Source organism: Bacillus rossius, chromosome 2 (assembly GCF_032445375.1).
Source record: "Bacillus rossius redtenbacheri isolate Brsri chromosome 2, Brsri_v3, whole genome shotgun sequence".
NCBI lineage: Eukaryota > Metazoa > Arthropoda > Insecta > Phasmatodea > Bacillidae > Bacillus > Bacillus rossius.
Window position 1 is genome coordinate 47,137,963 of NC_086331.1, and position 27,642 is coordinate 47,165,604.

The following is a 27,642-nucleotide window of genomic DNA, read 5'->3' on the forward strand; positions in this document are numbered from 1 at the left end:
TTTGAATTAAATTTTAGGAAAATAATTTTGTATTAATAGCAATTGCAATGTTTAACTTTTTTTTGTCTGTTTTATAGCTATACACTTATTATTTTTTCGTAGTAAATGTGTTCTCTTAGAGTACTACTCTAAAAGAAGCCGTTTTTTGCTATGTATAAACAGTCCCATAGTTAATTATATTTTACTGTTTTGTGTGTATTAATATTTACAGTCGCTATTTTATGTTTGGATGTACTTCCTTACATTATTTAGATTGCATCACGCTAGCACTGATGTGGTAGGTTTCTAAAAGGCTCACGTTTTTTTAACAATTGGAAGAGTTGTGTTTGGGTGGTTAACTCCTTACCACCGGGCGTAAGCTCAATCGCAAGTGTATCAAGCAATCTTTTTTTTTTTTTAATTCATGACAACCTAAGCCACCATAACATAAGTCAATTTAAATTATTTTAAGAATAATATAAATGGATGCAATAAAATATTTGAAGTTATCATTTGCTAGCCTATGTAAATTCTTCATTAAATAACAATGTGAGTATGCGAGTAGCAAGTAAAGCATTAATAACCTATTTACCAGTCCAAATAAACCATTTTATTTTCGTTGTTTTTAAATGAATATAAGACACAGTTTCATGCAAATAATTCACAGACCAGTTCCACACAGTTGTATCCAAGTCACTGCACAGTTGCAATTTATTATTGATTTAATTTTGAAAACATTTTTTTTTTCACTAAACAAACTAAGCTAGTTAGTTCATTATTTATTTCTAGCATTAAAGTAATGAATTCTGTACCATGTCACAAAAATATGAAACTGAAATTGCAATTTTTTTCATAATTATATTATTTTATAAATAATGTAAAATAATTGCAAATTTGTCTCAATATCAGTGAAAGTTAGAATTTCATAATGTGCTGTTTGGAAAACTGGTGCACATTTTATGCTTTTAAAGTATCTTTAAATGAAAAGCTGTAGCCACAATTTCTAACTTATGACAATTACGTTTGATTAAATTATAAATAAGCATTATTTTAGCAATGTTAGTTTCTTATTTTACGTTTTATAAACAGGTACAGATGTAGTACATTAAATACTTTATTTTTTTTTACAAAATATGTAAATTAGGGATGGTTCAGTAACTCTGCATTAAAAATTGTTATTTAGTACACCTGAAGTAGTCCTGAAAGTTGATTAATGATCTTTTTTTACAGCCACTGTTTTATGATGCGCAGTTGGTGGGTGCCTCTAACTTTTTACTGTTAGCCCAAACTTTAAGTTACCGGTCCTACAAGATTGGTTGCCAAAGTCAAGGTAAGAATGAATCTTTAAACTTCAAACAATGGCCTAAATGTTTTGCAGATTACCTCTTGGACGTGGATACAAGTTCATTTTTAAACAAACTTTATTTAAACACTGATAGCTGTACCATAAAAAAAATAATTTACATTAAATTTAACTATATACCCAATGAATTATACAGGATCAATATGTAATACACACACTATTCTAAAAAAAATAATTTCTAAATATTAGATCAACAGTGGCTATTGCATAGAAAATTTTACACATTTTCTTAAGTTGATTGTTTGTATCGACGAATTAAAATAATTTATAGGTTATTTGTTAATTTTCTAATAGTGTGAAATTTTAAAACACCCGGTCTCAGCACAAGCGCCACTAACGTATTGTCAACATTAAAGAAAACAATACATTACACTTTCCTTTATCCGAATTTTTGGTAAATATATACAAAACAAACAAATTAATAGATTTTTCGTATCCCACACAATAATTGCTAAATCATAATAAATTGTCTGGTAATTTATAACGACAGTCAAAGACCCAGGCCTTGTCCCTCTCTTATGAAATGGTGCTACATATTATGTATTCTTGTGTGTTAGGACCACAGGCCTCAGGAACAAGACTAGCAGCTGTGCTTGTGGTCAGTGTGCGCAGGCCAAACTGAACCATGTGAAGCGCTTAAGCCAAACTGGCTATCTCCACGAGAAGCTGATTCTGTTTGTGGGGACTAATGATGTGTTGGTGAATTTACCCACGGTGTTTAATAAAATCTGTGTCATGCATAAACATTATTATATTATACCTCAAACAAAGTTCATTGTCATCTTTGATAAGTGAGCAAATTGTCATGCACAAATGAGAACTCACAGTTTGTTTGTTTGCCAATTCAGTCATTAAACTGTTTAATAAAATGAATTTATATTACAACATTTTTAAGCAATTCAAGTTCCATGTTGCTAACACTTAATAATTCCTATATTAAGGGCTGTAAAGGAAGTGGCTAATCAATACCAGTAAACTAATTTTAATAATTGTGTGAAATCCAATTGGTGTTTTAGGTGGGGACACCGCAAATGAAATTAAAAAACATCTTCAGGAGGCTTCTTCGATTTCTGGCCATCAGGAATTCTAAGGAGTGTTCTTTTGTGTACCCTTCCCCCATTCCCACGAATGTGGAAGAACTCGCAAAAAAAGGCCCAAATAGAAGAATATATTCTGTTCATTAAAAGTGATGTCATGGCTGTCAATGAACAGATTTGCTTCGACAGGACACAAATGAACTGTACGTAATTATTAATATACTACGTGTTGTATATACTGTGAGCCAAATATTTACAAAGCCAGAGCATCACAATGGATTGAGGTGTAATCATATTTTCTAGCCAACACAATTGGGTCTACTGTGAGATGTATGACCAAGCTTTAAAAGTAAAATGTTGACTATGGGTTACAAAGTGTTTTCTCGCAGCTATCAGGCTCAGATATTTGACGTGCAGTATGATTAATTTAGGTTGATATTTGGAACACAATCATTAAAATTACTTTTAAAGATTACCAAACGTCTATTGAAAAATTATTAATTAACAATTGCTTATTGCAGCTGGCTGGAACGATAGGTCTTACCCTCGGGTAGGGCAGCCAGCTCATGTCAGTGTCATCCACATTCCATATATGTAGACCCTGCCCCAAGTGATAAACTTCATTTCAAATTTTATTTTTCAATTATTTTTTGCAGGAATTCTGTTACCCTGTAATGTTTAATTAAAAAATGTGGCATTTCATCAAGGAATTCCTAGGAACAGATTGATTTTAATCAACAAAAAGCTTACAATGATCGAATAAACAGAGAACGTAGCTACGTCAGAAGAAACTTCTGGCGTGCTCAGGAGTTAAACAATGACATATTGAACTGAGTGTTACACATTATAAGGCATGTACGTCATTTCGCTCCTTATGATAGCAGCACCAGATAAGCAGTAAATGTTTTTACCTAGATAAAGGATGAATTTATGAAGCACAACAATATAAATTTATTAATATATAATTTTTTTAACAACTTGGTAACCCATCATTCACAAAGATGATTACAATAATTTATATTCCCAATATAAATTTAACAAGGCTCGGTTTAACAATTTAGCGTGCAGGATAGCTCTTAATGAACGCACCATCAGTAAATTACCGTTACAAGTTATGTCAAATACAAACATGACATATAATTAATCTGAATGTGAGGCTATCATAAACTGTTGACAAGATCTTATTGGGAGTGCCGCAGAGAAACCGAACAGGAAGACGATCATGGAAGGATTCTTGAAATACATAAATGCAAAAAGTACTTAAATGAAGCAGAATTTGGAACGTGGCAAGAGAAAAAGAATTTAAAAGAAAGGGAGAACACGAACAAAATTTAATCTTTATGCCACTTAAAGACGACTAACACGTAAACTTCCCAAGTACTCACTTGTCCACGATCGTCTCCACAGCACTCCGGATAGCTTACTGTCCGCCTCAAAAAATAAACGCACAAGAACGAGCCAAGTTAAAAACAGAGTATCTAAGGTGTAAAGAAATGAATATATCCGCAGAAGGAAAATAGTTCCCGAATGTAAAGGGGAGGGGAGCATGCGCACTACCAAACAGAGACAAGGGGAGATCTAAGTAAAATAGGGGAGGGGAGTGAGTAAGGAGGGGAAGGGAAGTGACACTCGCTACCTAAGAATAAACCCGACGTGAACGGAAATAAAAAACGTAGCTCATGCAGTATACTACAACTCAGGGATGTAACTAGACATTTTTCCACCCGGGGCAACATCTCATCTTGGCGGCCTCCCCCCCCCCTTTAATTTTTCCCCAAACCAACAAAGAAAAAATTACCGACAACACGTCATCATATTACCACTACATATGAATTCCACAATTCCAAATATGTTTTATTAATTAGATAACAAACAAATGTATTTATTTACATCAATATAATTTTTACTACAAGATAAATTACCCACTTATGTCTAAGCTACTTAATTGACATGTAATCTAAGAGTAGCATGTTTGATATATACTTTCACAATATTTACATAAATGCTGCAAATGAAATGAAAAGTTTATCATCAAATGACAGAACAATATGTGTGGACTGAATCGACAAAAAGAACAGGATATTTGATTATTATAAATAGAGTTAATATTATGAATAAAAGATTTCACTCAAGTTATCTTGAGAATCATAATTATACATTTGACACAATATCTTAATCTACTGGCTAATTGTGATAAAAAAAAGTAATTCACACACAGAAAGCTTGAACTAAAACTTAACTTTACGGTCTCTTTTGGCTGCAAATGTTTTTTACAATGCCCTCAAAAGACAGCTTTGAAATTAACTTGTGCTCAGGTTGGTTAGTCATTGTTGACCTCTTAAATTTCTAAGGTAATTTTTTATGATTTTTAGTTTGCTAAAACTCCTTTCATTAGAGGCGGTTGAGACTGCTATTGTGCAAAAAATTCTCAATGCCTTCGTTATGTTGGGGTATGCGTCTTCAAGCCCATTCTTATATATTAATGGCAGAAGATCTGCTGGTTAAGCTGTTTTCATATTAGGGCTTAAATCCAAGGAATGATACTTAAAACTTTCAACTTCTATCGCTAGCTCTTCCCAGTTTAACTCTTCTTTATATGTGGTAGCTAAATCAAGTGCCTGTTTCTTCAATTCTTCTCCATTTAGTGTTTCAAACAGAGCTCCATTGAGGAAACCAAATAAACTATTCATGTTTTGAATAGCTTGAAACCTTTGTCACAGTTCACTCAGAATCCGATCTATTATTTGTATAATCAACAGTCTGAACTTTTTTTCTTCTAAGAATTCATAGCTTTTATCTTCACCGTTTTCATCAACCATCCGCTTTTTCTTTCTTCCCCTTACTTTTTTGAAATGAGGATCTAGGTTAAGCTTTTCTGCTATTTCTTTCGCTTCTCTGATTGCGTTTGTGGAACTTGATTGCGTTTGTTAACCTTTCTGATCCTAATTCTGATATCAAACGGTTAATATGTTTTGCTGAGAGATCGATAGTGATGTCATCTCTTTGTTATAATTTGTTGACGATATCAATACGGCTTAGTTCCCTATACCAAAAACAGGAGAAGACAATGAATTCAAACTTTCTGACATTTCTTAGAAAAGAATTTGCTTCTGTTTTTGTTTCAGCTGTTGTTATTGGGCTGGTCACGAGACCATTCAAAGATGTCTAGATGATTATATATTACAGCTACAGCTTCTCTCTTAGTCGACCATCTGGTATTGCCTTGCAGTTTGAGAGATAAGGGAACATGTTGCACTAGAACCACCCATCTATTGGTGGAGGAAGCAAAGAAATTGTAGAGACATATTATTGATGTTATTATACATTTAGCAAAACAAGGTAGTCCATTAAGAGGTTCTGATGAATCCCTAGACTTTGGTGACCCTAGATGTGGCAAGTTTTTAAACACAATAGAGCTGGTATCTCATTATCATCCCCAACTGAGAGAGCACATTCTCCGCCATAAAAAGGGCCATGTCAGCTACTTTTCTCCTTATATCCAAAATGAATTTTTAGAAATTATCGCTGGAAAAATAAGAGAACATATATAGTTAATGACATCAAAGCTTCTAAATACTTTTCCATTATGTTTGACTGCACGCCCAATCCAAGCCATTATGAACAAATGTCTGAAGTTCTTCGTTACGTGAAGATCACCGAAAATGGCCCCGAGATAGTGGAAAGTTTTCTAACTTCATAATAATGAAAAAACTGGATTGGCTCTTTCAGAAGAGATTTTAGAAAATATCAGAGATGATAGATTAGATATTAAGAAGTGCAGAGGGCAGTCATATGATAATGGGTCAAACATGGCTAGTGTGTACAAAGGAGTTCAATCTCTAATCAAAGAATTTAATAGTTTGGCATATTTCGTGCCATGTGCAGCACATTCACTAAATTTAGTTGGGGCGAAGCTTATCACCAGAGGCAGAGTCCTACTTTGGCCAACTTAATTATTATTACTTACAAAACTCCTCTCCAGTGTGTTTCCTTCTGTGCTATTTGATCCTGCAGCTCGTTATCAATACCAGAGCATTTATTTAAGGATAATTCCAATGTTTTCCACTAGCAAAAACACTTTTTGTGGTTAAGGGAATTTTCATGCTCAGGAATCCTTTCACTCACCTTTTTCCACTGAGTGAAACCTTCCTCCTTGGCAAAACAGATACTTTTTGTTCAGAGAACATGCAGGAAAAACGTTTGCATGGTACACAATACAAGGCATTTTTTGATTGACTGTATGTTAGCCATGTTCGGCGTACCTTTAGACCACCAGCCAATGTTTTGGTGAACCAGTCTTTGGTTTAATTTCTTCCATCTCTTGAGGTGTTACCTAGATCAGGCTCTACCTTCCCCTCGTTCAATAATCCTGATACTATAAAGCATCTTTCTGCAGGCCACTTTCTGGGGTCTCTGAAATCATAATGAATAGCAGGCTCACCCTGGACGAGGTCCTTTGTCGTAACTGTAGAATCCGAAAAAAAATGCATTTGATGTTCCAACAGCAGTCGTAAAATGCTGCTCAGATAAAGTGCATGGTTGGAACTCATCTTCATTGATGACTTGTGTTACTGGAATTTGAAGTTCTTCTTGATGGCTTCTTGCCCGCTCACTCTCTGTTCCCGTTACACATACCTCTTGAATTGAATGTTCTTCAGGATCCTACAAAACAAAACCAAAGTAATTAGACTTGTTTGATCAATGAGTAAGTCTAGATATGTGATTTCTGTGCAAGCTATTGCTATACTATTTGGAAATTCTAATTTGAGTTGGTAAATCCTATACTCCTTGTCTGAAACAATTTTTATAAGACTAATCATTGCTGCAAAGGGTTGAAAAAATAGGGGTGAAATTAAAAAATATATATATTCGTACCATTAACACTATTAAATTCATTACATTTTATTGTAAAAACTAAAAATAATTCTACAAGCTTCGTCTAAATTTATTTTTTATATGCCCAGCCATTACTGCAAGGGGCGGAAAATAACAGGGGTTGAAAGACAAAAAAAATCATTACTTCCTTAGTAGGCACACTATTAAATCGGTACAAATTGTTTGAAAATCATAATTTTTATCTAAAACATTTGTATTAAAATTGTTTTGATGATTCAAACCATTATTGCAAGTAGTTGAAAAAACTTGGGGTTGGAGTAAGAAAATAAATAATTTGTTTCAACCATGTACACTACAAATCCATTCCTTTTTTTTAATTTCTAAATATTGTCTAAAACTATTATTAAAATAATTTTTTATCTGAGTATTACTGCAAGTAACACGGTTTGAAATTAAAAAAAGAGGCATTATATTTTTTAAATATACCTATATACTATCGAATCCGTAATAATGTATTTATAAATTCTTAACTTCATCGAAAACTTTGGCTGAAACAATTTTTGATTAAACGAATTACTACCGCATACACAGGCTTTGAAATTTTAAAAAATTCAAAACATCCTTAGTTAGTAAGCCTATTAAATTTGTTCGAATTTATTTTAAACCGTCTTAATATTATCATAATCCTTGGTGCAAGAAAATTTTTATATGACCACATTTTTAGTTCAAGGAATGAAAAAAAAGTGTTAGAAGGTCAAAAAAATTAAATCATTACTTACCTTAGCTGACACATAATATGAAAAACATTCTATGCTCTTTAATGCTGGATACATTCAGTTATAAATGAACAAATATTCAATCGATCATTTTGTAATATTGGAGAACATAAATAATTTAAGTACATTAAGTACGGTAATTAAAATGTGCCGGAAGTTTATAGGAGTCTTCAAAATACTTCCAGAGTAAATATGTATTACTTCGAAATCTACATACGCCTGTAGGCTATGCCGAAAGGGATTGTTTTTATAATTTTTATTTCAAAGGTCTATTTGATCCAATTTCCATAAAAATAATTTTATATCCTGGCTACCGAACTGGTATCTTAAGATTATTGCTAATCCATCCAGTATTTTTGAGTTTTTATAGTGAACCATGCTCTCTCAAAATGCAGTCTGCTAAATCATTCATATAAAAAAATATGATTAGAAAATATTGAAATTACAGCTTTTCCAAGGATGTTATTATTAATTACCCAAAAACCTACAAAATAATACAATAATTGTATACACATAAATATCAAGTTTAATCATACATATTTTGACTTTACAAAGTGTTGAATTAAACATATATTACTGGCAAATAGGTAGATAGACAGACATGCGCAGCAAAGTACTAATGTCCTTTGCTTGCGTACAGACTAAAAAAATGTTCAAAATTATGTACATATACCAGTGGCCCTATTTAAGTTCGAATGCAATACTTTTCTATTACAAAAAAATAAAATAAGAATGTAACATTCAAAAAAATTATTGTAAGGTACCTTTTTTTATTTCAAGAAAGTTAATAACGTACCTTCTTCATTAACGTCTTTGACATTAAGCCAAGATGATTAAAAGGACGAAGACTGGCGAGCTTCTTTTTCTCATTCTTTAGCTCTTCTTTTGAATTCTGCACCAGACGGTTTTATTTTGACATGTTTTGAGATTAAACACGATTGTCAAACACAATTGAAACTGTTTACGAAATTGTGTATTCACAAATAGCAAAAGCGACGTAACTGAGAGAACAGAAATGCTACACACATGAAAAGATACTCCCGGTTGGTTGTGGTTGTGATCAACTGAAGCTATTTCAGACACCCGAGGCCTGATCTGGCCTGGGAGGGACGGTGGGGGTGAGATATGTCACGACATTCCAAGGTCGGGTAGGGATTTCCCTCCATAGTTTCCACAGGGCCACGGCAGAGTTGCCAGACGTACAATCTAGAAGGTATTAGTACCTTCCAAAATTCAGTGGTTTGTACCTACCAGTTACCACTGTACCATCGCAAGTTAGAATGTACGCGAATAATATCATTTTTATTAGCTTTTATATTATATATCTTCCAATATGAATAATTCGTTTAAACTGCCCTCGACTTGCTTTGTTCTAACGCTACGATATTGACGTAAATATATGTAGTATAAATTACTCTGCCAGTTCAGCGCCCCTCCAAATGCGGTGCCCGGTTACAGGCCCTCCCCTCCTAGTTTCGTCCCTGATGATTGGTTGCGTATTTACAAGTGACTAAACCCGGAATTAGCACTAGAAAAAAGACTCAAAACAATCACGGAGTGAGTGCAGTCACAATACCGAGGTATGTTAACGAGAGTCATACGCGAAGGTTTCGCGGTTTATTTACAAACAGCGATGGAAGCAAAGCACGACGCGAAGGCAATGTTTGCATTACAAGAGCTGCGAGGGGAAGTAGCACGTGGCATCTATCACCCCGCCACTGCATCGAGGGCAATTCCGGGAAGGGCAGGAGCAACTCCAGCTGATCCACACCCCACCGGAAAAAGGTTAACGACCGTGCATGCATGCACTGACCCGCAGTATTCACGCACGCAACCCGCGCACGAGTTTTCTCAATAAACCACAGCAGCAACAAGGCACACTGGATCCTTTCCAACCACGCCATGCAGGTACTGTGACGGTCAGTGATACCATTGGCACAGTGAGTGTGTCAACACCCACACATTAGCAGGTCGGAAAATGGCGGGTGAGGGTGGAAGTATGCAGTGCTACCAACCCTTCACCCACAAAAAGGTGTAAAAATACAACTTACAACATTTTAGGGCAATTAGGAGTAAACGGGCAGGGATTATTGTGCATTCCAGTGATATTAAACAGTCAACAACATCCTTGGTTGATACTGCCACATCAGATAACTTTGTGAAATCACATTTTGTTTTGCCACAAAATGTATCACATCAGCCCGAAACTGTAATGTAAGCAACCGAAGGTCACTCGTGTGTAACCCTAGGAGTAGTATATTGTGGCATAGCTCAGCCGGGCCTCCGACAAATTACCACCTAAAACATGATTATGACTAAGGGGGTAGAAAAACAAGAAATGGTAGAGCACTAGCATGAGGTACCCGAGACCTAGTCTGCTACCTATACATGTAGTGTAGACAAAGTTTCACGAACTGAAAGAAAACATAATTAAACAATTCAGACACAGATTTATTTTTTACCAAAAATAATGTTCACAAATAAATAACAAATAAATAAATCAATCAATAAATAAACATTAACGTGATGTCAGCCGTCATACAAGTTAATTAACATAAGTATTTATTTCTAGACAACATGGCCGCTCTCCCGTCGCCGCAGCTCCGCTAAGGAACAGTCTACGCACATGTCGAACTACTTTCCTTAAAACTTATTTAAACTGAGAAAAGGAAAAAAAATGGATCAGTACTACATTAATCGACTAAATTGATTAAGTGCTGGACGGAGATCGTCCAGCCTGAAGCTCCGTCTCACGAGCCATTACTGCCCATCACTTATCCTCACTTCGTCGCAGTGTTACGGCCCCGTACCGACGTGGATCACCCGTCCAGAGAGGTCCCGCAGGCGAAAAAGCCCCGGTCCCTCCCTGGCCGAGAGTTTTACCTCCCGAACGAGGTCACACCGAAAACACGAACACCGGGAAAAACTTAGCCATGGGAAAAATGGCTGTCCCCCTCCCGCAAGGAAAACAAAACAAGCGAAGTAGACAATTCCTTCTGCGGAGGCGCGAGCGAGCCTACCCCTTCCCCTCTCGCGCTGCTCGATTGTTCAAGCAATGCTTTCAAACTCGGGCGCCAGGTTGCGACACTATACAGGACGATGTCCTCGAAACGGATACACAAAAGCCTCGCATAGCAAAACGGATAAGAACGAAAACAAAAAACTAGCGCAGCGCAGCGGGTTTTAGAGAACGACGTGGTGCAACCTCTCGGCGAGCCCTGGCCAGCGACCCGCGAGAATTAGCAAACCACGCAGCCTCGCAAATGCCCGCGGTGCCTGCAGGATCCAGCATTCAGAGCAGGTCTGCCCTCAGCCCGCCTTCCTCGCAGCATGTCATCAGGGATTTCTCCCCAGCGAAACTGAACAAACATTTCAAAACCAGTATCAGATTCTCACCAAAGAACATACACTACACTTTCAAGTTCATGTCAACATTAAGTAAATTAAGGGGGGGGGAATTAATTTTTACTTAACTTCACATCACAACAGTATGTTTATACAAGGTCGAAAACAATTAACCAAAAATTAAATTATTCCACTAAGCAAAACTGTAAAGTGACCCTATTAAATAATTATCCAACAATGTTGTCAAATATTTTAACTTAACAAGAAAAACAACTGAGTAATACAGGCAATTTCTATCTCACACCTCCTCTTTATCACATAAATGAGCAATAAGACAAACCAAGGATGAGTCCAGGGGCATGTTATTCTCCAACAACAACAACAACAAAGATGATCATAAATATGCCAAGAAAATAAAGACAAACACAACTAAATTAAAATGGGAGCTTGGCCTCCAAGAGAAAAGGAATGGATTATAAAAGTCAGGAATACAAAGGATAAACATCAGGAAAGGAACCTGAAATGTCCATAGGGTTAGGTGAAGTCCAAGATCTTCAAAACATGCCTCTGCAGCTACTAGCTACAGAACAAAAAAAAATAATATTGTCACTGGTTGGCCGAGAGTAACTAATTTCTTCATTCGGCACATGTCGATGAAAGCGAGCCCCATGTTGATCATCAGTTTCTTCATTTTTTAAGACAGAGAGATCACATAAACACAGAAATCGATTTGGGGGGGGGGGGGGGCCTTCCACAGTATAACTCCTCATGAGTTATAAGCAGCCCACCACACAACAGGGGAGGAAACAGTAGTCAATCTCCCACACAAGTTCAATGGCTGCACAACACATGGTCCTCAGTCAGGAGGACATAGCTTACGTAATCGTTGAAGTCTCTGGATGTGGTACATCGAAGCACTATCTCTTCTTCATGAAAGAAAAAGAAAACGCAAACACTTGTCGCTAATAACTCTGCCTCACTTGAGTCTGTGGAAAATAAATTACACTGTCTTTAGAGGCACAAGGGCACACAGGTTTGGACAGGGGAGGGAATAGACCAGGAACAAGGTATCCCTACCCAGGTTAAGTCAAAGTCGAGCGCAAACAAATAAAAAAAAAATTAACCCTAGGTTAATTATTGCTTCGACCCCTAGATTCATCCTCGATTGTCGTTAAGATTCTTTGAACAAACAGGAAAACCTCTAAACTGAACAGTTAATTACAAAAACATTATTAATCATAACCACAAAAGAGATTATCTAACAACACAAGAGTGTTTAATAACAATGTACCCTTAATGGGTTGAACAAATCGAACAACATAAACAACAGTTCTGTTAATTAATCACACAGGGTGAGATAAACATGAATCTCCTCACCCGACTCACTAACCAACTTAGATTTTAATTGACAATTCTCAGTATATTTCTCACGCAAATTAAATGCCTCACTAGTAGACGCAACCACAGTCTGTACAGGAGATGAAATTTCCTCAGTTTTTCGTAATTTCCACTTGAGTGACAACCATTTCCATAGCAGAAAAAGAATCATACACATTATGACACCAAGTATGAACACAGTTACACTAACTCCAGTGATAACATAACATTTTCACTAAGAGCAGATACACGGGGTATTGTGCCAATCCCCACTAGATAAGGATTTCTTACAACAATTAATAATAAAGTGCCACCAATCACAAATAATGAAATACTTTGCAAATGCTTTACCAAAAAGTTTACAACTTCAACAGGATCTTGTAAATTTAATTCCTCTGGCCGTGCAAAGGAACAAGAAACAACCAAATTTAAATGAGGTATAACAGAGGGCCAGTCCTCATCCAAACAATCTGCTAATGAAGGAAAAACGGTGTGTGATGATGCAGTTAAGGGTAAAATCTTTAATTTCTTAAGTTTAGTCCAGGCAGCTGGAATCACATGAATCATCTGAAATTTAGCTTTAGAAAGAAAATTACACGGATAAAGTTCATTAATTTTAAGCTCATCATTCATGTCCAAGCGACAATCGCAAGGGACCTCAATGTCCACAGCGCCAGGTCGATCGGCAGCAGCTAAAAACAAGGTTAGGTTCTTAAGTACAACAACAAAGATGGTCTCAGGTTAGCCACCCAGATAGCAAAATAAGCTTGATTCAAGCTTGAATCAAGCTTGCCATGTCAAGCCTGCAAGCTTGAATCAAGCTTGTCACGACAAGTGTGTTAGCTTGAATCAAGCTTGATGACAAGCTTGAATCAAGCTTGCCATATCAAGCTTGCAACAAGCTTGCCGCGACAAGCCTACAAGCTTGCTGCAAGCTTGTCATGGCAAGCTTGATTCAAGCTTGCAGCAAGCTAGCCGCATTAAGCTTGCATAATGCTTGCCGCGACAAGCTTGCAGCAGGCTTGCCGCGACAAGCTTGCGGCAGGCTTGCGCGACAAGCTCGAGGCAGGCTTGCCGCGACAAGCTTGCGGCAGGCTTGCCGCGACAAGCTTGCGCGACAAGATTGATGCAGGCTTGCCGCGACAAGCATGCAGCAGGCCTGCCGTGACAAGCTTGCATAATGCTTGCTGCGACAAGCTTATGGCAGGCTTGCCATGACAAGCTTGCATAATGCTTGCTGCGACAAGCTTGTGCCAGGCTTGCAGCGACAAGCTTGTGCCAGGCTTGCAGCGACAAGCTTGTGCCAGGCTTGCAGCGTCAAGCCTGCGCCAGGCTTGTCGCGACAAACTTAGGCTTGTCGCGACAAACTTAGGCTTGTCGCGACAAACTTGTGCCAGTCTTTCCATGATATTCTTAAGGCAAGGGTTAAAGAATACAACCTAAAATCTCGCTTATATATTGTTCAGTCAACAATATCCAAAAGGAATATTACCCAGAGTCAGCTGCAATGAATTCAACTACAATTTGTGTGGTAATACTAGCTTAAACAATTGCTAGGTACGTTAATGAAATAAAAAAGATTTAGGTTTGAGACCCAAAAGGTGTATTCAAAAGACAATAATTTACAAAACTTTCTGTTGTATTTTGGTGTTTCAGAAAACAACACTCACTGTAATTTTTTTTTTATTAAAACCATAGTAAACTATATATGAATACCAGATAATTGCACATATTAAGATTTTGAAGAAAATTTAATGAAAAAAATAATAATTGAGTTTTAATGTAGCAATTCAATAATTCAGATTCAGTGCCATTTTATCACTTTAAAACATACTCCATATTTCCTAGTTACAAAGTTTTCTTGCATAACACTATAAAATTGCTGTCATTGGTATAATACTTCAAAAGAAAGATGACCACTCAATTGCTGGTTCAGGATACACATTGTCAAAAGTAGTGTATGCTAGACATACGCTTGCTTCTTTGTTATGATCTTTACTACTAATAATTTAATTAGAGACATGTGAATGTAGAAACCACATCATTCATTAACTCTCTACCTTCTAAGTTACATAAAGTTCTGGACCTTATGAGATGTATTGAAATGTGTGCAACACAAATATAGCAATACAGCTTGTAAGAATTCAGTAACCTAACTTAATAGTATTATGTAATTTGGTAATTTATTAAACTAAATCTTAGCCTAAATCTTAACATACAACTTTTCACAAGGAATTTCTCAAAGTAGTTATAAGTATGAGTAAATGTCGGAAGTAAATGTGACAATGTCAACAAAAAATTTTCTGCTCTTTCCTTAATACCTATTCGCTTCCTTCATTGTCTATTTTTAAAAAAAAAGTGTTTAGCCAACTTTTACATTCTGAGATTTGCGTGTCAACAGCAGCTCTGCTGATAAAGTCAGAGAGTTATATTTTTATTTAGAATTTAAATTGAGGTTGTTTAATCAGTTTTTAATTAGTAAACTGTTTTCCTAAAACAAATTGGGGTGTAACTATGAGGGACGGGTGTTACAGAGTTTGTCTTGAGGTCGGGATAAAATATTTCCCCAAACATCACTTTAACAGTGTTTTTCAATTATCCATTGACCCCTTGCCAGTCATTACACCGGATAACCAGGAGTCTACTGTATTACAAAATTAAAAAAACGTAAGAACAGAGATGACAAACAAAAGGAGAAATAAGTCAACGCATATTAGTTACTAAAAATTTATTAATATTATAATTTATACAATAAGCAATTTACTATAGTATCATATATAATTTTAGTGGCCTGGATCATTTTCAGCTGGTCCTTGTTGCTGGTTTCTGTATCCTCTGGAACAAAAAAAATATATATGTGTGTGTGTGTAAACACTGAAATTGATGCATCACATTAACCAACACATTTGCAAATACCTGTTGCAAAAAAAATTTTTTTTGACAATGACACATGCTTCTACTTATTATTGACATTTAAATAAATATCTGTTTTCAGATTAAGTCATAAGGTTTTAACATTTTACTGCACAAATTACATACTAACAATCAACAACATGGCTAGCATAAAAATAGGGCAGACAATACATACATACTCTGTAACGCCCCTCGTGCCTCAAAATTAAATTATTTTAATTTAATTAAAAAGAGCCTTGGAAACTTGCTGGGTATGTTTAATAAGAAAAATAAGGTTATTGACCAGAGGTGGCACGAGGTGGAGAACAAGACAATTTGGAACTCCCTGACACAAGCAACTTGGGAGCTGTTGGATCGTTTAAGGGAAGAAGGTAAATCATAAATAAATTAACACTACACAAGTAGCTTGGTCTATAGGTTCCCTGTTTTATTTAAAAATGTAAACAATGATTTCTGTTTTCCATTTGATTTGGCATTTATAAGTTTCCCAATTAATGATATTAATTATATACTTAAGTTTTTCGAGAACGGGCCGGCCCCTTATTAGTATAACAACACATACTCACATACACACTTACTTAACAACACAAACACATACTTAACAACAACAATTACATAAACAAAAATTTATAAGTATCACACCAAAATTTGATTCATCCAATTATTACATCGATGATTAGTTTTATTCATTCTACATATTCTTGAGGAACGCACTGTTCGCTGGTAGGCTATTCATTCGATTAATGTAGTTCGTAGCTAGAAAGTGGGGGGGGGGGGGGGGGAGATGTTGATTTTACATTACCACCCGGGTCTTCAAAAGATAACGTCGGGTCGCGGAAACATCTCTTCTAACGTGACCCGCAGTGTAGGTGCAGGACCACGAGCTGGGAGCAATTTGTCTCTCCAGCACTTCGACCCTGTCTGAAACCCAAATCAAATTCAAAACGAATTAGACCTGCTTCCAGACAGTCCAACACCGTCGGCGCAAAAGGCCAACAAACGGGAATGTGGTGGAAAAGGCCGGATTACTCACCAAACAGGGTGTAGAGTTCGGAGCTCACTAGGTGTCTCGCGCCGACATCAGGATGCCGCGGACCGAGAAGACGCGGATGCGCGAACGAAGCCGAAAATTTAGGGAAAAAAATAAAAAACACTAAAACTTAAAAATTAGAGACATGACTTGAACTAATTACTACTACTGACCGACTACTGAACAAATGGGATCACATCCCTTAAAGCAACTGACTACATCTCTTCTGCACCCGAATTCGCAATTCCTGCGAAAAACGTCCTAGCGCAGAGGACGTCGAGAAGACGTGGTCAGTAGCCGCGATCAGAGGACTGAGTCCACAAGGGCGATAAAAGCTCCTAATTAAATCGGGCGGTGAGGCCCTAGGGAGGAGGGGGGAAGGTTCGGTTCTAAGCCGAAAATTTCCGAAGGAGTCCGAGGCGGGCGTGACAAGAACACGACCGAAACGAAGGCAACGAACAATCGACTTCTACAGGTCGGGAGGAAGAAGCATAGGGCCATAAGGCGTAGCGGCGCTGTGCTCTGGCGGTGTAAAGGGGAACTAACGGAGGCGGTGAACTGACTCGCCGCCAGGTGTCACGAGCGTAGTCTCAGCTCGCTGGCCACCATGGGTGAAGTTGCTTTTTTCTGCCGCTAGGTTTCGCGGAGGTCTCTTTAGGTCTCTTGGCTAAGTTCATGTCAGGTCACTGCTCCTGGATTTCTCAGAACTAAAGTGATGTGGAGAGAGAGAGAGGGGGGGTACAGAAAACGCCACTCCGCTGGGAACACAGCTCCACTGGATCCCCATGCATGACGAGACATGCTATTCTCAGCAGGTCTCTACAAGGTAGCAGCTTGCAGCCCAGGAGATGCTCTATGCAGTTTTGGTCATGCAGGGAATTAAAATTACAAACTCGGGACGTGACTGCAGGCGAGAGAAATTTCAACCGGGCTGACCATGTCCATTAGACAGCAAAATATCAGATTGGCCCCCTGGGAAGGGGGCTTCGGTCCACTGGCACAAAGTTTAAATCCGTGGCATACACCGGCCTAACAAAAAGTAAATCACCCCCATTAACAACCAGAGAAATTAAAAAATAAGAAACCCCAAAAAATTTTAAAATTATAGAAAAAATTAAAAAAGGTGACGAAATGCCTAATTTCCGGCACAACTCTAAAACAAAATATGTGTGTATTGGCCCGAATGTAAGGCGACCCCCTAATATAAGGCAAACTGCAGTTTCAGGAGGCCAAACAAATGTAAAAATTCATAAGTCATTACTTTTGTGTGACAAATCCTATTTGTGTTGACTGATGTATAATAATATATTTATGTCTATTTATCTCATTACTTATTTGAAAAAAAGTTTGAATGGCCTACCCAAAAAGTCAATAGAAAACATTTACAAAATATTTACTGTGTTAGAATATAATCGTCGCGCATGTGTAATTGTCGCACTGTTATTTTAGGGCTAGGGCGTTAAAATTTGGAAAAATTTATTCCACATAAATGTTGCATGATGTTTTTGGCCCAGTTGTTCAGTTCCCGGCTTTGTGTAGGTAGAAAATAGTAAACATGATAGGATAAAACAACGAGAAACAGAATCGGTTTTCAAGCTGTTGTCAGGCAGTTTAGTAGTTATAATCAGAAAGTACAGTAATTAAAATTATAGTGAATCTCATTTAAGATTTAAATTGCACAATGCCTACGATTTCCCGTCCAAAATGGTTGAATGAATTGGTCCCACCATTTTCTTAGTATGACAAACTATTTTTTTTAAAAGCTGTTGACTTTATTAAGTTTCTAGTCTCGTAAGAAACTATGTATTTTAAACTCAAAACTTATTATTAGTTTAAATATCACAGCTTACTAATTTAATGTGTCAATTTTTTAAAAGATGTTTTAAAAAGTTATAAATTTTTACACGTCCCATCTTCGTCACCGACCACTATCGATAGCTCGCCAATTGTTGCAGTGTGCACGATCTCGTTCCGAGTAAACTACAGTTCATAGCCCGCATTGTCACACTATTTCTTAGTGTATACTAAGACTTACGACAATAATTATGCATTAAATTCTGCCCCTATTTTGAAATACCTAGGTTTTTTGTTTTTATATTTTAAGTTGATCATAACATGTTTTAGTTTCACGACTTATTAATTTAAATGGATTTGTGTGCTTTGGTGTACTCTATTTTCAATTAAACGTACTTTCCATAATAAAGTTGTGGTCATTTTCAGAGCTACTTCCTTCCTCTGAAGTAGGTACCACTTGCCTCGTCCAATTTTCGCATCTCTCATTAAAGTAAAAATGGTCGACCTATATACAGACCCATAGTCTACGGTACTTTTATGATACTGTTTCAGGTAGTTCTATATTGACATGTAGATATATACTGGAACCACAAATTAGATTTGGCATATTTAGCTACCAATTATACCCCATATTCTTTCTAAGATTTCTCCAACATATATGAACTGCCAAACACAGTCTCAATGTCCACAAGAGCCAACCTAAAATAATGAGATCATGCTAAAATCCTGTGTACAATGAGATGAGTACACAATAAATGGGTGATGCAAAGACATATTTTTATTTAGTAACATAATAGCCAAAGTGATTAATACACATGTAGTTAAACCAATCTCTCACTTAGCACATCTTTAAATTGTGCACACTCATTTAGCTTGTTATGAATTTTACTACAGTGAAACCCCTTATTTACGTTACCGTTATTTACAATTCCCATTTTTTGCACAATATTCTTCAGGTGCCGTTTGGTTCCCATTTAGTCCAATACAATACTTTCACGTGAATTAAATCTCAAAAATTGAATCCATCTTGCTAGTTAAATCATGTAACACGTAACACACAAGCAACTTGGTGCAACCGCCATACATGATGAAACTGTAAAAGAATTGTCCGAGAATAAACATGTGAAACCTGAAATTAAAAACGGCATTTACAAGTTGCCAACACTGGCCTAGTAAAGACATGCTTCGAGAAAACGTTAGCACATGATCCTAGTGCTACAATTTATAGAAATTCCTTATGTTTGTTAGTACTTATACGTACAGAATTATGTACATTATGTATTTATTTCTGGTGTTAATCTTATTCAACGTCTAACTTTTTCAGCAATATATAATTATTGTAAATAAGGAAAAATTTTTGACTTTTATCTGTACGTTTTTTTACAAGATGGTAGCATGTAGTAATGGGCACCATCGAATAAAAACTATCGACTAAATCGATAGTACGAAACCATCCTTATTCGTGACTAAATCGGAAATCAGTCGAATGAATTTAGTCATTCATTCGTTCATTCGCTTGTTGTTGTCGGTCAATCGGTGTGTTGTGCTCGTTAGTATTTACAGTATCAGCTGAAGTTAATCATTCTGTTTGAGCTACATTTTCATGATTATTCGTTTTTATGATTCTATCTCACACATATAAAATATCGTTGTAAGCAATTTTGAAAATAAAACTTGTTTGAACAATGTTTTAAAACCTTAATGTGCTAACATGTACTCCAGTCGCAAGTTCACATTCACAGAACGATAATCAAACTTTTTAAAGCTGATAACTAACAGGCGGTCAGCTAGCACAAAGATTTCTTTTCTGAAAAATTGAAATATAAAGTCCATATTGCATTTTTCAACTTTCCCGGGATGATTTAAAACAATTTATCAATAAGGGCATCGTGGAACTTCAAGTAGTTTATCAATACTTGACCATTTTAACATAATAGTTCTTAAGTTAGCTACATTAAAAATACTGTATACCTAACTGAAAACTGCTGGTTGAGCTACATTTTGATTTGGTAATTTTTAACTCAATAACATAAGATTTTGCAGTATATTTAATGTAGCTAACCTAACCTAACAAACTATTGTAGTTTTAAAGTACCTATTTTAAATGTCACTAACCTAACTTAATTAACCATCCACATTAGGTTAAAGTGTTTTAATTGTATATAACCTAACTGATCATTCTCACTATAATAGTATTTGTAATGTGTAAACTTACCTCATTAAAATGTAAACTATTGGTAAATAACTTGAAGTATCACAATTCCCTGTTAGATAATGGTTCCAAATTATGTCATGAATTGTAAAAAAAAAATGCATTTTGGAATTTTTGTTTTACTTTTTTAAGGAATGTAGCTCTTCTTCAGAAATACCACTTAACTGGTAGTTGTGACTTATTTGAATATGAACACTAATAAATTTAAAATTCTTGTAGCATCTTTACTTAAAACACCATGAAAACATTATGAATAAATGCCAATCAAAATATATATTTTTTAAACGTGAAATTACATTTTGTTCCGTATCACGTATCCAAGTTAAGCCCTTGATTCTGATGGCATGATCCTGTAAATATTGATCCTGTGGTAAATGATGCTTGCTGTTTTAAGTACGTCAACATATCCTGCACATAATGAAAACTTTTGATATGAACAATGATCTTCCGTTGAATAAAAAAGAAAATTTATTTAGTATACAACTTATGATCATAATTAATTTTTACATCATGGGTTTTTCTATTTACCTATGTATGTATTGGTCGTACTACATTAAAAAAGCAAGCATCATGTACCACAGGGTAAAATTATACCTACAGGATCATGCCATCAGGATCAAGGGATAAAATTGTATACGTGATACTTAACTTTTACCAAGTTTCTAATAAATAGTTTATTAGTATCACATTTCCTATTGCACATTTTTTGACTTGACCTGCTAGGCAAGATTTATATTTTAGTTTCATTTTCAGATAATTTGAGATGCTATTATTAACAGAGCATGCTAAATGAGAATGCTGGAGTATGCCGCAGCAGTGTGGGACCCTTACACAGCAGTACTTGAGAGGGAGCTGGAGGGGGTGCAGTGGAGAGCAGCTAGATGGGTGAAGGGCAAGTGGAGGAGAATGGACAGAGAAGGGAAGGGGGAGTGCAGTACCACAGAGATGATGATAGGAATGAGATGAGAGAGCTTAAAGGACAGAAGACAGACTAGTGAAGATGCATCAAGTGTTGAGTGGAGTGGGAGGATGGGGAGAACTGGGGAGACAAGTTAAAATGGGATTGCCTAGAAGTAGAAGGGAAAATACTAGGAAGGTTTTCAAAGAGGAGGACAGAAAGGGGAAAGAATGCGATGGTCGTGAGGACAGTAGGGGATTGGAATAGGCTGGAGGAGGAGTGTGTGTCGGCTGGGAGTGTGGATCCGTTCAGAAGAAGAGTGCGGGGGAAGTAGAGGGAATGCTTGCCACCGGGTATTTCTTGCCCAAACACAGCTAGTAGTTATTATTATTATTATTATTATCATCATCATCATCATCATCAGAAATTGCATGATTCATTCAGTATATTATATTTCTCCAATACCCATTTTATGCTTAATATGATACAGCAGATTCATACATATTGCACTCAGCAGTCCCTTTCATACAACTGAAGAAAATTTATTACAGTAAAATTATAGTTATTTTTAAGTGAAAACTTTAATTTTAATTAATTTTGTTTTGTATTAATTGTTTTGGTCTTTTAGAGAATACATACCTTAATGTGAATTAAAATAAGTCGCAGAAAGTCTTCGGTGTGGACGTATTTTGAAAAAAAAAAAACTGATACATCTGCAGTATGCTTACTGTATAAAAAGGTTTATCAATCAAAAAATAATACCTCAAATCTACATGAACATTTAAACACAAAACATATGACTGTCTTGCAAGCAGCCCAATTGATAGAACAGGTAGAAAACTTTAGTGTTGATGACCCAGATTCAGAACCAAGGAAGAAACTTTGCACCTCAAATGCAAGCCAACAAAACCTGTCTGTTGACAGCCCTGGAATTTCAAGTTCTTCAGTTTCAGTTACTGCATCTTCATCAGAAACTGGAGCATTGCCACAGTTGCCTGCAAGCGGAAATGCTTTAAGCAATAGCCGTATTAACACCTCAGTGCCACGACAACTAACTCTGCACAGCAGCTACAGATTAAAAGAACTGCCTGAAATGAAAAAGAAAAAGTTGGATAACATGGTCGCTGCTTTGGTTTATAAAGATCTACAAACGTTATCTATCGTAGAAGATGAAGGGTTTAAGTTGTTTATAAGGGAATAAGAGCCAAGATATAGTTTACCTACTCGAAGAACATTAACGAGGAAAATCATTCCAGAATTGTACACATTGGCAAGACAGCAGTTGCAAAATAAGCTTAATAATGTTGAGTATGTAGCCATAACCACTGATGTTTGGACATCATTAAATACACAATCATTCATGACCGTAACAGTTCATTTTGTAGCTAACGATGAAATGCAGTCAGCTGTTCTTGAGACAATAGTGCTGGTAGAAAACCACACTGCTCTTTACCTAAGCAGTGTTTTGAAAAGTTTATTGACCGAGTGGAATTCGATTAACAAAATAACAGCTGTAATAACTGATGGCGGCCCTAATATCAAAGCTGCAGTAAAAATTGGTGGACTAGCGCAACACCCTTGTTGTGCACACATGTTGAATTTAGTCGTTAATGATGCCATCAACAAAAATGAAGATTTAAAGCAAATTTTGTGTGCATGCAGAGCTTTAGTTGGACATTTCAAGTCAAGTGTAGTGGCAGCAGACAAACTCGGAGCTATCCAAAATCAGCTACAGATGACACAACTGAAAATGAAGCAAGATGTACAGACCAGATGGAATTCCACTTATATAATGCTAGAAAGACTTACAGAGCTTAAATAACCACTTTCAGCTGCCCTTGCTTCCTTACCTACAGCACCAAGTGCTCTCTTAGTAGACCAATGGCAAGTAATAGAAGACTGTGTACCTGTTCTTAAAATATTCAACCTTTTAACAATTGAGTTTTCTGCAGAAAAGTACCCAACCATATCAAAAGTTATTCTCTTGGTGAGAGGTGTCCAAATGAAACTACAAACAGTAAGCATGAAAACTGCAGTTGGATGCGAACTAAAACGTAATTTGTTGGAAGGTCTCTCCAGCAGATTTAGCCAGTTTGAAAAAGGCAAAATATCATCCATTGCTACATTTGTTGATCCGCGATTCAAAAAGATGGGTTTCGGAAATGATGCTAATGCAGCCTGTGCTCAAGAACTGGTAATGAAAGAAGTTCAGAATCTGTGTACGAGAAGTGCTTCACAGCATGTGTCTGAAATCTAGCCCAGTTGCACCAACATCAGTGCAGAAAGTGATGACTTATGGGAGTTTTTTGACTCAAAAGTGTGCAATTTGAAACGTAATTCGAATCCAGGAAGTGATGCAACAATTACTGTTCGACAGTATATTGAATCCCCATATCAGGATCGAAAACTATGTCCGCTTTCATACTGGAAAAAACACAAAAACTCAATGCCAAATATGTACCAAATCGCACACAAGTACTTATGTGTGCCAGCCTCATCAGTACCATCTGAAAGAGTATTTTCCAAGGCAGGGCAGATAATGAGTGAGCGAAGGAACAGAATTAAACCAAAAAATATGGACATCCTTATTTTTTTAAATGGACAGTAAAAAGTGAATTCCTCAAAACCTTTTTCACGCATAACTCTCGAACTCTCTACCCTCCTCACCCCCGCCTTCCTTTCATCCACCTTCTCATCCTCGGTCTTCCTCCGTGAAACCAAATCTTCGACCATGGCTCCCCGTCCTTTCGTCGGGAACAACAAGATAACTAATTTCAGTTTTTGGGTTATTTATGTAATTATGGTATTGATAAGAATGTTGTAAATACATTTATTATATAGAGTGCATGTATTAAAAAAATTAAATATAAGTATTTTGCAATGTAAAAGGCAAATGCAATCTTTTTGCAAAGCTTGCCTTTATAATTAATTTATGAATATTCTGAGGCATCAGTTTATGTATTTGAAATTCCCCAATTAGATGCTATCCACAACATGCAGTTAATTATTGTGTACATTCATGAAACATGTTTAAAAATTACAAACACATAAAACTGTACTACTAAAATGATATATTACCAAGAGAACAAAAAAAAATTTGAGGTAAAATTCTTAAGTAGTGGCTTTTCCAATAATTAATAATAAAATTCAGAAAAAAATTTTATTTTTCAAAAACTAGAGACATTCCTGTATTTACCCAAAAAAAAACAACAACATATTTTTATTCTTGCTGGTTTCTGAGAAATAAAATGTATAGCTTACATTACAAAATCTGTGCATTGAAACTGCAGCTGTGTGTTACGTTTTGGAGAACGTAAGTCAAATTGTGAGAATGTTCGATTAGGTTACGTTAGCTACCTTAAAAATACTTAAAAATCTTCGTGGACAGTTGGTTAGGTTAGTATCCCTACACTCAATATACAGAAAAAAAATTTTTATGGTTGCTTAGACATTACCAATTTAAGATGTAGCTATCCTGACCTAACCAACAGTTCTTACGATTTACAGTATTTTTACTGTAGCTATACTAATCCAACAAAACCATCCACAATATTTTTAATTATTTTTAATGGATCTAACCTAATCCAAACGACCATTCTCACTATGTAACAAACCTTTAATATTTATACTGAACATGCACAAATATGGCTTCAGAATGGAAGGTTGTGAATGTTAGGTTTGCCGATCCAGTGATTCTCCATGTAAAAAAAATGGCGATGGCTATGTCAATGCATAGGTATTACAATGTAATCTATAAATTGTTTTTTCTCAGAAACCAGTAGGAATATAAAGATGCTTTTTTTCTGGATAAATACAAGAACATCCATAGTTTTCAAAAAGTTTTTTCCCCCCGCAATTTATCATTAATTTTCGGAAAAGATGCAACGTAAGAATATTACCCATTTTGTAAAGATACACTTTAAAATTCTTGCGCTCAATGCAATAAAATTTAATGCTTTTTAAGGTTTATGTATTGTGTTTGTGTATTTTAACAAAAGTTTTGTACTATGGTTATGCAGTAAGTCTTGTCTATTCGTAATTTTTTTTATTGTAACAATCGACTAGTCCATACTTAGATTGATAAAATGCTTTAAAAGATTTTTGATTTTGTATTTGTTTTATTACCTTGCTACTTATACATGGTTACAATTACAATGCACATAATGCTTTAAGAGGTAATCCAAGTATTAAGATTTTTGAGGTTTGGCCCGTAAGATTGTTTTCAGCACAGCAATTATGGTTACAGTTTATTACACTTTTTTTCATTACTTTGTGCTCGCGGTATTTTATATGTAAATATTATTAAAATAGTCCCCTCAATCATTCGACTAATTTTAAACAATATTATTAATACATTAAACCCTTATGATATTATACTCAATAATTTTCGTTATGTTAACACTGAGCCGGTAATTATAGTTTTAAAATTGGTTTTAACAACAAAAATAATATTTATATTTGCAGAGTGAATATCAATTGGAACATGTTTTTAATCGTTCACACACATTTAGTCGTCAATAACAACAACGTTCAGCTTGCAGAGAATGAAAAATAATTCGACTCAAACTATCGAATAATTATTCGATAGTCCAGTACGAATAATGATTGATTATTCGATAGTAGAAATTATTCGATGGTGCCCATCACTAGTAGCAAGTAAAAAACAAGGAAAACATTTTATATTGATGAAAAACTTGCCGTCGTCCGGGGTCTCGGGCTCGAGTCCCGGTGTGGCTCCTAGTGGGAAAAGGCGGTTCTTGATCTGTGTTGTCCGGGTGGGCGCCAGACTAGCTCGTTTCTAGTCGTGAATTTGGGGTCGTGGATGTGTGTGCCCCTGCGTGGCCCACTAGGGCCGGCGGCGGTGTTGCGTGAGATGATTTTAAATAAGAGACGTGGAGTTGAGGTGGCGGTGTCGTACCTTTTATTCAGAGGAGCGAGTCGTACACAATACAACACTCTACAGAGGTCCCCGGGGGGTTTTACTTGTTATTCCGTGGCGCCGTATTGTTTGTGTTCCGCGTTAAGTGGCCTCGGATGCTGTTATGTCTCAGACGTCTCACTGGGTACGCAGGTAACGTAATTTCGTAACACAAAGGCGGGACACAAAATACACTGAATTAAGGGGGCGCGTACAGGTTACGTGGCACTCGTTACTCGGGTAACGTAAGTTAGCAATACAAAATACGGGATACAAAAATACACTGAATTAAGGGGGTGCGCACAAGTTACGTGGCACTCGTTACTCGGGTAACGTAAGTTAGCAATACAAAACACGGGATACAAAAATACACTGGATTAAGGGGGCGCGCACAAGTTACGTGGCACTCGTTACTCGGGTAACGTAAGTTAGCAGTACAAAATACGGGATACAAAAATACACTGAATTAAGGGGCGGGCGAATGGAGACGGCCAATCCCGTATGCAAATGTCTCGGCGCGGGTGTTGTGCCCACTGTGGTGAAACACGCACCGCAATTAAGTTTGTCCAAGTTCCCTTGCGGGTTTGTGGTCAGCGCCGTGCGCGTGACCTTAAACAAAGTTCTGTACATTGCGGGAGACGGCCCGTGCCGTATGCTGAAGAGCAGCCCCGCTGACCAAGTGTGGTGCGGGGTGTCCTTAAGTTGGTGCGGCCGGATTAGGTCCGGGACCGAAAAAAAGGGACCGGGTACTCACGGAGAGGTTAAGTAATAAAAGGGGTTTGGTTAATTAGTGACTATATTTACCGGACGTTACTTTCAATGTAGACAAAGGATGTTGCCTCTCCGTGGGACGTAGGTCCGCCCCGGCCCGTGAGCTGCGTTGAACTGCCGAACTGGCATGGCGTCCGAGGGAGGCTCGGCCTCTCTCGCGCCAGGCGTGACCTCATTACGCTAGACTCCAAACGGGTGTGTCTAGAAGAGATTTTATTGTCGCTAAAATCCTCATTTAATGTTTCAGGAGGAATGGGTACGGTTCTTCTCTTGTCTACTCAGGTTTCCGCGGCTTTGTCTTTAATTGCTGTTCGGGTCGCCTGACTCGGGTGGGCCATGGCCAGGGGTGTGTTCCGTTAGCGGGAGCGTATACTGGCAGGTGCAGGTCGGGCT

At 36.7% G+C, this 27,642-nt stretch overlaps 1 long non-coding RNA gene across 1 annotated transcript in view; it reads right to left on the bottom strand.

The window, feature by feature from the left end:
- Positions 1-15,426: 15,426 nt before the first annotated feature.
- Positions 15,427-27,642, bottom strand: part of LOC134529952 (uncharacterized) — a 73,858-nt gene continuing 61,642 nt past the window's right edge. Inside the window, exon 3 of the long non-coding RNA XR_010074753.1 lies at positions 15,427-15,548. This is a non-coding gene — a long non-coding RNA (uncharacterized LOC134529952). The remainder of the gene's footprint in view (positions 15,549-27,642) is intronic.